The sequence below is a fragment of the Protopterus annectens genome, chromosome 3.part0, assembly GCF_019279795.1.
Source record: "Protopterus annectens isolate FY-2018-M chromosome 3.part0, PAN1.0, whole genome shotgun sequence".
In the NCBI taxonomy this organism is placed as follows: Eukaryota; Metazoa; Chordata; order Ceratodontiformes; family Protopteridae; genus Protopterus; species Protopterus annectens.
The window spans coordinates 839,388,523-839,404,931 of record NC_056731.1 but is presented as its reverse complement, the minus strand read 5'-3'; positions in this window follow the sequence as shown (position 1 = coordinate 839,404,931).

Below are 16,409 nucleotides of genomic sequence, written 5' to 3'. Positions count from 1 at the left end.
TTCATGCCATAGACATGTGTATATAAGAGGAGGAGGCACAGAACTGAGCCCTGTGGGACACCACTTATGATGTTTTTTTTGTTTGTTTGTTTTTTTTTTATGATTAGACCAAACACCGCTGATCTCAAAAGTAGAGGATCTCTCAGATAACCAGTTACCTGTGAAGCAATGATTAATTTATGGGTTAATGCTGAGTTGTGAAAGTTTGCCACTAATCCCAGTAAGGGATATAGTGTCAAAGGCCTTGTCAAGTTCCAGATAGGCTGTATGGACAGTATTTTCCTTATCAATGGCCTCTATAGCCCTTTCGAAAAACTAAGCCAAACTGATATGGATTCAGGGGTATAAAATCCTCTATATCATTGCTTATTAGTTCAGCTAAAATACACCTTTGCAAATAATACTGGTGAGACTACTAGGCCTTTAATTCCCAATGTCAGTAAAGAGGCCACCTTTGTGTAAACATGCCACATCAGCCATTATTCAGATATCAGGGATTTAAACAGGTGATGTGCTCAGATTAAAAAGTTGAAATAGAGGTTTTTCTAGGTCAGACATATCACTTCTCAGCAGGCGTTGAGCCACAAAATCTTCAGATTTAATTTTGTGAAATGCCAAAAAAAGTTGATAAAAAGTAATTTCATTAGGGGATGAGTGAGGCAGGGGATGGGGGTGGGGTCAAATGGGAGAGTGAGAGGGATGAGGCTGGGAGAGAATTTATCTGCAAGAACATTAGTAAAGTCTATGGAGTCAGTGGAGGTGATACTATTAGAAATATGTTCAGTGCAGAATTTTTTTTTACTAGTAAGTTTCCTAATATAGCCGTAGAAATCTTTATAGTTTTAAATTAATTGCAACCCTAAGTTCATAGTTGGCTTTGTATTTCTTAATGGTAAATTTGAATGACTTACCTATCATTTATAAACCAACATAATAATGATGAAGTAGACATCTTTTAGACATGAGGTGTAGCTGTTACATGTTCTTATTCAGTTTGTTGGTACGGTAGTTCCACCTTATTGGTTTAGCTTTAATTTTGCATGTATGTTTGACTGGAATGGTACAACATGCCTCATTACATTAATTCAAAACTGAGTGATATTCAGAGAAGTAGGCACCGGCCTCAGCTACAATACCAACCAGCCTGCCATGTCACTGAAAAGTTTACAACAAGGTGGTTTGGCACAACTTTAAAATGCTTTCCTCTCAAGTAATGTTTCATACACAAGCAGAATTTGTATATGCTCATTCTATTGCAGACCTTTAACAGCATTGATTACTGTTATACAACTGGTGCAAATCCGGTAGACCCAGTAGTGCCAGTTCTCCTGACTTTTGATATATATATATATATATATATATATATATATATATATATATATATATATAGGGTTTCCTGCAGACACCAGGGATGTCTCCTTCTCCTTCCCTATTCCTTATATTTACTAAGACATTAGCTCATTTTATTGCCATCTATCCTGATGTAAAAGGTTGGCCTTTTTGAAAATATGGAGACACTCCTGTTTGCTGATGATTACCTTATTTTTAACCTCAGATGCCTGCAAAGAAGTACCTTGGATCCATCAGATCTGGAAACATTTTACTGCTTTATCAAGTCTGAGTAATATTGCAAGCAAGACAGAGATTTTTCCCTGTACCACACACTATCTTTCTTGGTGGTATTAGTCAAACCCCATATGCTTTCAGCTCTTCCTCCACAGACATCTGATTTGCATGGTTGACCTCAACCTCGATTTGGGAAATATTTCTGCTACATCCACTAGCTGATCCTAATGTTACAACTTTGCTAGTCTGCCAGTTATAACTAAGGCTGCCAAGATGAAAAAAAACTTTTCTTGTAGAGAAGTGCAGCATCCCATTAATGTGACAGAGACCCTGTGGGACATCCATCACTTTATGACCTTCCCATTGAGGGGTGGGCATCTTCCACCCTGGTGTACCTTATTTGTTAACCACTACATATGCATCTGCATCTTTTGTGTTCTTGTATTTACTTATTTAATTTTGATCATAATCAAAGGAAAGCCCTGGGCATGCCTTACTCCCTTCAAAATATAGGATCATCATTTTTTGGAAAATCTTCTTCTTCTGTTTCGGCTGTTCCCGTTAGGGGTCGCCACAGAGGATTATCTGTTTCTATTTCTTCCTGTTCTCTGCATCTTGCTCTGTCACTGCAACCACCTGCATGTCCTCTCTCACCACAACCATAAACCTTATCTTAGGCCTTCCTCTTTTCCTCTTACCTGGCAGCTCTATCCTTAGCATCCTTTTCCCAATATACCAGCATCCCTCTTCAGTACATGTCCAAACCAATGCAATCTCGCCTCTCTGACTTTGTCACCAAACGGTCCAACCTGAGCTGACCCTCTAATATACTGATTCTTAATCCTGTCCATCCTTGTCACACTCAGTGCAAATCTTAACATCTTTAACTCTGCCACTTCCAGCTCTGACTCCTGCCTTTTTGTCAATGCCACTGTCTCCAACCCATACAACATAGCTGGTCTCACTACCCTCTTGTATACCTTCCCTTTCACTCTTCCTGGTACCCGTCTGTCACAAATCACTCCTGACACTCTTCTCCACCCACTCCACCCTGCCTGTACTCTCTTCTTCACCTCTCTTCCACACTCACCATGACATTTGCCAAAATTAGAGGGCAGAGTGGATGAACCAATTCAAGAATACAGTAAAACGTCTCTCACCTGGCTAAGTATTTCCCATGTAAGCACGTTTTATGTCAGCACTGCCTAATGTCTTTTTTAGCAGTCAGCACTTATGTACTCTACTACAGAAGTCATTGGAAGGAAGTACATATGTCAATTACTACATCAACAGTAACATACTCCACACCAGCAGTCATCAGAAGGAAGGAAGGAAGTATGCCGTTTACTACATCATCAGTAATGTACTTCACTTCAGCAATCATCATGAGGAAGAATGCATATATATTACTACATCCGCAGTAATGTATCTGGTCTTGATAAATGTGCAAAAGCAGCCTTTAAAGCAGGAAAGCTCCAACACCAAGAAAATATCAGTTTGGGACAGGAATGTGATATAAAAGAACTTGAGCAAGAGGGAGCATATAAATATCTGGCAGTTGTTGAAGGATCAACAATAAAACATGAACAATTGTGAATACAACTTAGGAAGGAATATTTTAGAAGACTAAAATTAATATTGAAAACAGGTTTGACATCTAGGAACAAAGTCCAGGCACTTGGAATTTCCTATCCTAACTTACAGTTTTAGAGTGACTGACTGGCCTCAAAAGGTATATTAGTTAGACAGGAAAACAAGAAAAATTATTCATGCTTATCAAATGATTTATAAAAGATTATAAATTCCCCATTCTGAAGGAGGTATGGGCCTCCTTGAAACTGATTACATGTATAGATTCGCAATTGTAGGATTGAATACATATCTGCTGACCTTACAAGATCCAAGCCCAAGCCTAGTAAAAGCTTTAAAACATGAGAAGAATAAGTCTAAGATGACTTCCCTGCTTAGTTTAGCAGAAGCATATCAGTGTCAAGTAGGAATGGAAATCAAACCAGAAGTAGATAAAAATCAGGCAGCAACTGAATGTGCTAAAAAATGAATGAATATAAGGTGAAGGATCTAATGAGAAGGCAAGAAATGTGGAAAATGCATGAATATAATTGCAAGTGCAGAAAACTCTTGAAACAACCTCATGTCAATCAGGACCAAACGCAGGAACAGTTAAGGAGAGGTGAATTTAAACCAAAAGGAGAAAGGTTAATTCTGGTGGCCCAGGATAGTAGACTATGTACGTGTTGGTTCACAAAGTCCATTGAACATGTGGGAGAAACAGACAAATGAAAGTTTTGTAAAACAGAATTGGAAATAGTCGCACATTTTGTTGCTGGGTGTGATATGTTAATGACAGAAATGCATAATAATGTGGCAAGACTGTTGCACTAGGGATTGTGCAAACATTATAATATTGAAGTACCTGAGAAGCATTGGATCCATGAGCCACAAAACATTATAGAAAATGATGAAGTTTATATCACATGATATCACCCATTACCAACAGTTCAAAAGCTCAATGTGAGAAAACCAGACATAGTGGTCCATGAACAGAAGCAAAAGTAGCATTGATCATTGAAATTGCTACACCAAGTGAGCACAGTATCTTGAGTACAGAGAGACACAAAGTCATAAAAAAACAGCATTTACAGGCAGAAACAAGGGCAATATAAGATGTATAAAATGAAAGTCCCAATAGTAGTAGGAGCAATTGTTCTTATAAAACGAATTTACCATCATACTCAGATGTGTTACCGATACATGTAACTCCATATGAATTGCAAAAGGAGTCAGTTCTGGGCACATTGTGGAAGCTGCCATGAACACTTCTGGCTAACATCAAAGAATGAAACAAAACTAATTTCATGACCTTTAATCATACTTTGACTTAGTAATGGGGTCCATTCCTGTCATGGTATTAGTGACCCAAAAGTCTTGGAGAAATTAAACCAGGACACACCAGCAGTCATCAGGAAGAAGTATGTATGCCTTTTACAACATTATCAGTAATGTACTCTACTATTGCAACCATCAGGAGGAAGTATATATGTCTACTACTACATCAGCAGTAATGTACTCCATTTCAACAGTCATTGGGAGGAAGTATGTATGTCTATTACTACATCAACAATAACATACTCCACACCAGCAGCCATCATGAGGAAATATGTATGTTTCTTACTACATTAGCTGTAATGTACCCCTGCAGTCATTCGGAAGTATGTATATCTATTACAACATCAGCAGTAACACACTCCACACCAGCAGTCATCATGAGGAAATATTTATGTCTGATACTACATCAACAGTAATGTATTCTACTACAGCAGTAATCAGGAGGAAGTATGTATGCCTTTACTAAATCATCAGTAATGTACTCCACTACAACAGTCATCAGGAGGAATTATGTATGTATGTATGTATGTATATTACTACATCAGCAGTAATATAATCTACTACAGTAATCTAGAAGAAGTATGTATGCCTATTACTATATCAGCTGTAATGTCCTCCACTACAGTAGCCACTGGAATGAAGTATATATGTCTATTACTACATCAGCAGTAATATACTTCACACTAGCAGTCATCGGGAGGAGTATGTATATATTTTACTACATCAACAGTAATGTACTCCTCTGCAGCAGTCATAGGGAGGAAGTATGTATGTCTGTTACTACGACAGCAGTAATATACTCCACTACAACAGATATCACAAGCAAGTATGCATGTTTATTGCTACATCAGCAGTATTACACAACATTACATCAGTTATCAGGATCAAGTAAATATGAATATTACTACATTGCCATTAATATACTTCACACCAGCAGCCATCAGGATGAAGTATATATGCGTTTTACTATGTCATCAGTAATGCAGTCCACTACAACAGTAACCAGGAGGATGTATGTATGCCTTTACTAAATCATCAGTAATGTACTCCTCTACAACAGTCATCAGGAGGAAGTAGATATGTCTATTACTATACCAGCAGTAATGTACTCCATTACAGCGGTCTTTGGGAGGAAGTATGTACAGTATGTCTATTACTACATTAGCAGTAATATACTCCACACCAGCAGTCATTCAGAGGAGTATGTATGTCTTTTACTACACCAGCAGTAATGTACTCCACACTAGCAGTCATCTGGAGGACTATGTATGCCTTTTACTACATCAACAGTAATGTAGTCCTCTACAGCAATCACAGGGAGGAAGTATGTGTGTCTATTACTACAGCAATAGTAATATACTCCACAAAAGTAATCACAAGCAATTATGCATGGCTATTACTATATCAGCAGTAATATACTCCACACCAGCAGTCATCAGAATGAAGTATACATGCATTTTATTATGTCATTAGTAATGTAGTCCACTACAGCAGTGATCAGGAGGAAGTATGTATGCCTTTACTAAATCATCAATAATGTACTCCACTACAACAGTCATCGGGAAGAAGTATGTATGTCTATTACTATGTCAGCAGTTATGTACTACATTATAGCAGTCATCAGTAGGAAGTATGTATGTCTGTTACTACATTAGCAGTAATATACTCCATACTAGCAGTCATCCAGAGGAGTATGTTCATCTTTTACTACAGGAGGAAATATGTATGTCTCTTATGAATACAGCAGTAATGTACTCTATTACAGCAGTAATCAGGAGGAAGTATTATGTCTATTACTACATCAGCAGTAATGTACTCCATTACAGCAGTCACTGGGATGAAGTATGTATGTTTATTACTACGACAGCAGTAATATACTCCACTACAGCAGTTATCACAAGCAAGTATGAATGTTTATTACTACATCAGCAGTATTATACACCATTACAGCAGTCATCAGGAGCAAGATAAGTATGTCAATTGCTACATCAGCAAGTAATATATTCCACACCAGCAGTCATCAAGATGAAGTTTATATGCGTTTTACTATGTTATCAGTAATGTAGTCCATTAAAGCAGTCATCAGAAGGAAGTATTATGTCTATTACTACATCAGCAGTAATGTACTCCATTGCAGTAGTCATCGAGAGGAAATATGTATGTTTATTACTACATCAGCAGTAATATACTCCACCCCAGCAATCATAGGGAGGAAGTATGTGTGTCTTTTACTATGTCAACAATAAAGTACTCCATTACAGCAGTCAATAAGAGGAATTATGTATGTCTATTACAACATCAGCAGTTATGTACTACATTACAGCAGTCATCAGGAGGAAGTAATAATATAAATACAATGCACCAAGGTAACACACAATAGCGTGTAATAAGAATAAAAACAAAAAACAAAAAACAAAGGTGAGCGCTTTCACAACAAAAGTTGCTTCATCAGACAAAGATAAAGTGCATTACATTGCTTAAATAGGTAAAAAAACAATTATCTCATAAATTAGTGATGTCATACACCAAGAGTTATTTAAAAAGACAGTTAAAGGGTAAAAATAACAGTTGCAGGATAAAGATAATAATAGTGTGGATTGTAATAAAATGTATAAAAATACTACATAAAAACTGCATAAAAGCTGTATAAAATACATTTGCATCTGCATAATAATGTCTACATAGAATATATTATCTGAGAGATAAAAAATAGTAGATGTAAGGAATAATAATAATAATAGCTGTCAATGTTTAAGGCGTCTGGCCTTTATAAAAGGAATCAAAGAGGTAGTACTATTAAGGCCTGGATATCTTTCTGCATTAAGTTTAAGTATCCATTTCTGTTCGTGGCTCTCTGTAACATTTTATATGTCTCCACCTCTCAAACTTCTATATGTGTGTTGCAAGACAAAAAATTTGAAGAAATGAGAAGAATCTGTGCACATGACATGATTGGCAAGTGCATTTGTTGGCTTACTGTTTCTGATGTCACGAATATACTCTAAAATTCTGTCTTTAAGTAGCCTATTGGTTTTGCCAACATAAAAGGCATGACGTTGCTGACAGAAACAAATGTAAATGACATCAGTAGTCTTGCAATCTGAATAAGTGTTGGAATATAACTTGAAATGCCTAGTTGGATGTATGTATGTGTTTTTGCTATAAATGTATGGGCATGCACTACATGATCTACATGGAAAAGTACCCTGATGGGTGGAAATACATGTAGTGTTGCGTGGTTCACTATTACAAAGATGCTGTTTAAGTGACTTGTTGTTCCTAAAGCTAAAACGTGGAGTATTAGCAATTGTAGCATTAAGGTTAGGGACCTCTTGTAGCAGATGCCAGTGTCTCCTAATAACATCAGTATACTGGTTAATATTGCTAGCAAATTGAAACACAACTCTAAAATCATTACTAGTCGGAATTACATTGTTATCAGCAGTGTCATTCTTAATAGAGTGAAAATAAGGTCTACATTTGGCATGTCTCAGTTGCCAAGCATTAGAGATAGTCTTATCAATATCATCACCTTGATATCCCCTTTCCAGGAAATCAGATTTTAAACTATTAAGTGCAGTCACTGCTTCTTCATCTTTATCATGTAGTCTTAAAGTCCTAAAGACCTGACCTTTAAGTACATTCTTTGGAATGTGTCTAGGGTGCATGCGGGATTTATGCAAGAGTGTATGTTTTCTAGTCGGTTTAGAGTAAATAGTACTGTTTAACTGATTTGAGTGAGACCTAGTAATGTGTACATCAAGAAAAGTGATGTCAGTGGCAGAAATATGGTGAGAACATTTCAAAAAATCTGTGATAGTATGTAGATATTGTAAAAATAAAGTGAAATTGGAGCCATTGCCCTTCCATAACATGAAGACATCGTCTACAAAATGTACATACCAGAGTACTTGTCCTAGAAAAGGATTTCTGTCGGATAGGATATTAACTTCTTCCCAGCAAACTAAGGCAAGGTTGGTGTAGCTATTGGCACAGGGGGTCCTCATGGCCACGACAACCTTCTGTAGATAGAACTTTTCTTGGAAAGTAACAATGTTATTTTCCAAGATAATTTCTAGTAAACTACATATCAATTGAATTTTGCTATTGTTAAAGCACTTATTAACTGTCAGAAATTCTCTTGTCATTTCAATGCCCCATAAGTTAGGTATGCTGGTAAATAGTGATTCTATGTCCATGGTAGTCAAAACAAAATCCATGTCCACGTCCATGCTATCCATTCTATTATGTAATCTTTCTAGGAACATCTTAGTATCCCTTAATATAGTGTGGCAGTTCTCTAAAAGGCCATGTAGGCTACCTTCAACATATATAGAAAGGGGTTCAGTGCACCAGCCAGCCCCTGAGACTATAGGCCGCATTGGTGGCATGTAAAGATCTTTATGGACCTTGGGTAGGCCGTAAATGCTTGGAACAACAGGTTTAGTAATATTGAAACATTTAAAAAGTGATTAATCAATTAAACCAGTTATACGTAAATCAAAAAGCAAAAACGAAACTTTATCAATAATGGCATTTACAGCAGGTTTAGAAATGCACTGGTATGTATCGGTATTTAATAATAAAAGTTTTTCCATTTGTTGTACGTATAGCTCTTTATCTAAGAGAACTATACCACCACCCTTATCAGCTTGTTTAATAACCAGAGAGTGTACATTTTTCAGTTCTTGCAGGGCTCTCTGCTCTTCTGAGGTTAAATTACAAAAAGAATAATCATAGCTATCAGATACACTTATTTCTCTGAATGTAGTTTCACATATGTCAATAAATCTTTGAATCCCTGGTGGAGTGACTGGGACAAATGTGCTAGGATGTTTATAAATATTTTGCACATTGTCTACATTTGTAGGAAACAAACATTTCAGATATAGGTTTCTCCCTAATAACCTGAGATCTTTCAACATTTCAGTTGTATCTGCCTTCCTCGCAGGCACAAATGATAACCCTTTATTTAATAAATTAAGTTGTTCACAATTAAGTTCAAAAGAGGAGATATTTATAACCAGACCTGTACTTATATACGTCTCCTCTTGTGTAGTTGAACTGTTCCTTCCATCTGGTTGATCCTGGACATCTGTCCATTGTGCGGAAGACTCTTTGTGCGAGTTCTGAATGGTAGTGCTGCCTTTAGAGTAAAGTCGCCCTTTTTGGTTGTGTCTAAAAAAACACTTGCATCGTTTCTGCTTTCCTGTATATTAGAATCCGTAGTTGCAGAGTTATTGGAGGCATGTGGTACTGCAGATGGTGTCGGTGGATGTATATTCCTCGTCTTATGTCCCGTTTTTTCTTTTATGCTATTTGAAGTTTTAACAGCAATTGGTGTAGTAGTTGTATCTTTTTGAGCATTGTCAATGCATACAGCATGCACAGGAACTCTTGTTGCAGCTGTCGAGTCAATAGAGAGACCGGAAGTGAAACTGGAATTGGCAGCTTGAATTGTGCGCTCATTTAAATTTGTGTTATGAGCGCTATTGGAAACAAAGTTCCCTTGAGTAGTTCTATGCACATTTTCTCTGGGCCATGAGAAGACATTATTATTAGCAAAATCACATTTGTCTCTATTCAATTTAGACAGTTTAGTAGTTTGAAGCTTTTTTTCATAGGCGATTATGTTATCTTGTAATTGGTTCATCTTATTGATAGTAATGTCTGGGGAGAAACTCTCAGTAATATTAGACTCTAGAGCAATGATTTCTGCTTTAAGCTCTAGTTCGATTGGTGAAAAGAATTCCAGTAGAAGTTCCATGTATTTGGAACTAAACTGTAAGTTAAGTTCTTGCCATTTGCGAAGTAAAACAGGATAAGTTTCTCCATAGGTGGGCATATTGAGTATTCTGAGACCACGGGGGATAATCTTGGCTTCCAGTGAAGCTTGTAAATGCAAACGCTGCCATTGTAGCCTCTTATATTTGTACATTAGGTTCTCCAAGTTCTTATATTGCTCAAGAAACGCAGGTATGCGTTGAGTGGTTAAAGAGTCATTAAAGCCAGCACATAAGTCCATATTCAGGAGTGGGTTTACTGGAATATTTAGAATTCGTAGAAAACGATAGTGGTGTCCATTCAAGGACATTTCAGTAGAGGAATCCTCCATACACACCTGTGCCCCTTAGCCGAATAAAAATGAACAGAAACAGAAAAGAAACGGCTGCGGGTAAAACCAAGGTGCAAAAAAATGAGTAATAATATAAATACAATGCACCAAGGTAACACACAATAGCGTTTAATAAGAATAAAAACAAAAAACAAAAAACAAAGGTGAGTGCTTTCGCAACAAAAGTTGCTTCATCAGACAAAGATAAAGTGCATTACATTGCTTAAATAGGTAAAAAAACAATTATCTCATAAATTAGTGATGTCATACACCAAGAGTTATTTAAAAAGACAGTTACAGGGTAAAAATAACAGTTTCAGGATAAAGATAATAATAGTGTGGATTGCAAATTCTTCAAATTTTTTGTCTTGCAACACACATATAGAAGTTTGAGAGGTGGAGACATAGAAAATGTTACAGAGAGCCACAAACAGAAATGGATACTTAAACTTAATGCAGAAAGATATCCAGGCCTTAATAGTACTACCTCTTTGATTTCTTTTTTAAAGGCCAGATGCCTTAAACATTGACAGCTATTGTTATTATTATTCCTTACATCTACTATTTTTTATCTCTCAGATAATATATTCTATATAGACATTATTATGTAGATGCAAATGTATTTTATAGAGCTTTTATGCAGTTTTTATGTAGTATTTTTATGCATTTTATTACAATGCACACTATTATTATCTTTATCTTTATCCTGCAACTGTTATTTTTACCTTGTAACTGTCTTTTTAAATAACTCTTGGTGTATGACATCACTAATTTATGAGATAATTGGATTTTTACCTATTTAAGCAATGTAATGCACTTTATCTTTGTCTGATGAAGCAACTTTTGTTGTGAAAGCGCTCACCTTTGTTTTTTGTTTTTATTCTTATTAAATGCTATTGTGTGTTATCTTGTTGCATTGTATTTATATTATTACTCATTTTTTTGCACCTTGGTTTTACCCACAGCCGTTTCTTTTCTGTTTCTGTTAGTTTTTATTTGGCTAAGGGGCACACGCGTGTATGGAGGATTCCTCTACTGAAATGTCCTTGAATGGACACCACCATTGTTTTCTACGAATTCTGGATATTCCAGTAAACCCACTCCTGAATATGGACTTATGTGCTGGCTTTAATGACTCTTTAACCACTCAACGCATACCTGAGTTTCTTATAGGTTCATAGGTTCATAGGTTCATACTAGGCTGTCTGCCCTAGGGCATTTATAAGCCTAGCCAGAGCGTGTTTGGCTTTCGCCACCCATTTTAAATTAATTTTGCTATGCCCTTTTTCGAGGTTAGTATACTGTGCCTCTGTCTAAAAGTGACACAGAAGTGATACCCGGGGTAAACCTATGATCTCCCATCCACTCATCAAGATTCCTCTTGAAGAGTGTCAGTGAGGGACTCTGCCTAACCTGGACTGGGATTTTATTCCAGAGTGAAGGGAGCCTCTGGGTTATGAATCTGTCCCTCCAGCATGTCCTATTTATTTCAGTGCTGAGGTTCAAGTCTCTTGAGCGTGTAGCTCGATGGGATTTGGATTTTCTGAGGTGCAGCATGTCCATTAATTCCAGGTTGGACATGGCTTTATACATCAGGCACAGATCGCCTCTGAGCAGGTGGTATGCCGCTGAGTAGAGTTGGAGTTTCTTTAACCGGGCAGCATATGGCATCTATTTGAGCCCTTTGATCCTCTTGGTGAGGTACTTTTGGGGTCTTTCCAGTTGCTGCAGGTGTCTGGTAAGGTACATCCCAAAAGGGGCACTGTACTCAATTATGGGCCTGATGAGGGATGAGTAAAGAGGCACGATGACCTCCTCTGATCTAGATGTGAATCCCTTCATGATTAGGTGGGCTATATAAAATGTTTTTCTAACCACTTTGGCCATGTGGTTGCCAAATGAGAGATTGCTAACAACTTGGGTCCCCAGGTCCCTAATTACTTCTTCTGTACTTAATGGATTACCACCTATGTGGTAATTTGTGGGCACTTTGTTTTTGCCAAAGGGGATGACTATACACTTTTTGGTGTTTAGCTTGAGGCCATGGCTCTGGCACCAGTTGTCTGTTTCTATGAGGCCCTTTTGTAGGATGCTTTTGTCGGCTGAAGAGTCGATTATGGCAACCAGTTTGCAGTCATCTGCGAACTTGGTCAGCCACAGTCCTTCCGTGTTGGCCTGAGTAATATATACTGAACAAGAGAGGTCCCAGGACTGAGCCTTGTGGGACGCCACTTGTAACTGGTTTGGAGTCTGACATGGCTCCAGCAATTCTAACCATGTGGGTTCTGTCCTTGAGCCAGTTTGCAACCCATCTAGTGACATAGGGGTTTATATTTAAGCTGGTGAGCTTATCTATAATGCCCGAGTGAGGTATTGTATCGAAGGCTTTTGCAAGGCCCAGGTAGGCTGTGTGGACCACCTTCCCTTCGTCAATGGCCTTGGTGACTGTTTCAAAGAAGTTGACCAGGTTTAAGAGGCAGGATCTGCCCTTAACAAAGCCGAACTGGGTAGGGTCCAGTGTCTGTAGGTCCCCAATACTTTATTTATGAGGTCCATGATGATCCTTTCCATAGCTTTGCAGACCAAGCTAGTCAGGCTTATGGGGCAATAGTTTCCAGGATCCGTTGAGGCACCACCTTTGTGGAGAGGGACCACTGTTGCTGTATGCCACTCTTTGGGTACATATCCTGTAGTAAGGCTGAGATTGAACAGTAGTTTTATGTTTGGGTTTAGCTCTTCTTGTAGTTCATGTAGGACGCAGCCCGGGACACCGTCTGGTCCCATTGATGCTGTGTTTTTCACTTTGGAGAGGGCGGTTCTTACCTGAGCATCTGAGATGTCAGGGGGCAACACTCTGCTGGGATAGATATTTGCCTTTTTGGTGGGTAGGGGGGCGAAGAAGTTTGTGCTGAACCTGTCAGCAAGCATGTTGGCAATGTCTGTGGGTTCGGTGTATTTTTTGTCATATTGGACTAATTCTGAGCATATCTGAGAATTCCCACCCAGGTTACTAACATAACTAAATAAAGCCTTGTGATTATCCTTAGTGTCCTGTGCAATTTTTCTCTCAAAGCTGGCCTTAGATGATTTTATGAGTGCCCGTATTTTTTTGCTTATACTGATCAGAGATGCCTTCCCTTTTTGGGATTTTGCTCTATCATGTAATAGTTTGTTTATGGCTGGGGTCCACCAGAGAGGACGTCTGCCTTTGGAGGATTGGGTCTTGGTTTTATTTGGGATTGCATGATCCATGCATTCCTGAAGGTGTTCATAGAATGCGTTTATAAAGGATTCTGCGGTCTGGGCCGTATTTTCCACAAGCCCGGGGGCTTTGAAGGATTCCGCCTTGGTTTTGAGGAGTGTGAAATTTGCTTTAGAGAAGTTTTTCACTGTGGTTTTCTGGGCAGGGGGTGGGGTCGGGATGTGAATATCCAGTGAGACTAGTTTATGGTCTGATCTTACCAGTGAGGGATACACTTCTGGTCTGGAGCATAAAGTCCCCATATTGGTGATGATCAGGTCCAGTATGTTTTCCCCTCTTGTGGGAGTGGTAACAAGTTGTTCCATAGCATTTGAGTTTATAAATTCTAGTAACCTTTGGGCTAGGGTGTTGGAGCTAGAGTAATGCTCCCAGTCTATGTTTAGGTAGTTGAAGTCGCCCAATATAATGGTGTTTGGAGAGACCTTCATATTTTCCAGTGTTCTCAGGAAGGCAGAGTGGGGTTCCTGGGTTTGAGAGGGTGGTCTGTAGCAGGCTATAAACTGGAAGGCAGTTTTACCCACTGTTAGTTGCACATGGATAGTCTCTGATGCTTCGTGCTGTGCCACCAACCTGGAGGTGTGGGTATCTTTGACGAATATTGATACTCCCCCTCCTTTTGTGGTTCAGCCCAAGTTTTGGGGCTGAAAAGCATGGTATGAGGTATAACCTGGTAGTGCTGGGGTGCTCTCGGGAGCCTTGAACCAGGTTTCTGTTACTGCACAGATATCGATGTTCTCCATGCTAAGGATAGTTTTGAGTGCATGCATCTTGAGGTTTAGACTTCTGGCATTGAGTAGCATTACTCTTAGTTTCTTATCCCTTGTGATACCTATGGAGGTGGGTTTGTCTTTTGAGCCTTGCCTAAAAACAGCACTATGGGGGTAGCAAGAGCCTTTGCCAATATCCGAAAGCCCAGGGGTGACAGGTGCAAGCCATCCCTAGCAAAGCATCGTGGCTTGTCGAGCATGTCATCCCAGGCTGACAGGCATTGGATCCCCTTTGAATGACACCAATACTTAAGCCAATTGTTGAAATTGATCATCTTGTCTTCATATTGTGGCATCATTCTTGGTGAGGGTAAGATGCTACTCAAGGTCAGGGTCATACTGGCCTGGGCTACATGCTCAGAGAGCTCCTCTATGTCTCTTTTCATGTAGTCCAGGGAGGTATGTCTCAGGTCATTCACACCAGCATGGACAATGACTGAGTCATATTTGTACTTGCCTTGGAGTGACCTGAGTGCTTGTGTTATGTGGTGGATCCTAGTGCCCGACAGGCAGCTCACCGTGACCTTCTCCTTGTTCAGTCTGGTGAGCGGGACGTCAGTGTGCCTGACGATAGAGTCACCTATTACAAGTGTATCAGGTGTGTTGTTTAGCCTTAAGGGCTGTGACTGTTCGGCACACTGGCTTTGTGTGCTATGTGTTGCACGTGTTTTGTTTTGGGGTAGCGGTTGCTTGGGTGTCTGCTTTGGAGGTCTCTGCTGCTTAGGCAGATTTTTATTTAGAGCCTCCGAGTATGTTTTTGTGTGTTTATGTGTTTGGTTTGCTGTCATGGTAAGTCTATGTGAGAAAGGAATTGTAGTGAGTGTGGTTTCCTTCTCCTCCTGACTGGTTACGCCAGTACTGAGTTGAGAGAGCTTAGCCTCCAGTTTGGCTATTTGGTTGCATCTCTCACATGTGTTGGAATTTGTTGGGAGGAGGAGAGGGTTGTCTGTGTACATGAAGCAGTTGTAACATTGCCTTAAGATTCCCAGATTCACCAGCTGGACCAAAGAGGAGATTGACAACTGACCTTTGGACATGCTAGAATAGTATTGGGAATTCCTTTATAATTGAAAAAAAGGGCCAATGGGGAACAAGGTACTCAAGGGGAGTTTGTGAGGGTGTAGTGCTTTTAATTTTTTAGTGCTGACTTATATAATTGCTTTAGTGAGCAAGTGCCAAGTAACTTAAATGCAAAAACGACAAACAGTAACTTTCTTTCAAGTTAAACAAGGAAATAAGTACAGTAAGCAATGCAGATATCACTAGGGATCCACAGAAGCGCTGAAAAGCCGCATTTTAGGTGGAATTAGCTTTTCAGGGAAATAACAAGCAAACAAACAACAAGCATACAAACAAAGCTAGATTCAGCAGGCCTGGATCTAGTCTATGCTACAGCAAACAAGGTGTACCAATTACAGTAAGAAGCAGTTCAAATATGCAGGCACTATAAGCCTTTAACCAGAAATTCCCAGCTCAGAAGGGCAGAGTCCAGCCTCTCCTCCACAAGAGTGCAGACCACGAACCCTCTTAATGTAAAATAACTGGCCTGAAGCCCAAGCGCTTAAACAGAACTAATACACTTTTAGAATAACAGACACTGAGCCCTCAATCAGCAGATCCCAACTTAGAAGGATGTAAGCTACCTGTCCTACCACCACAGTGCAGGCCACAAACCTTCCTAATGTAAAACAACTGGTCTGAAGCCCAAGTGCTTAATCCAAAAGACTTAGAATGATAGCTACACTTTAATCAAGTTACTACCAAGCAGTAATAAATTCAATTGAATACTTTA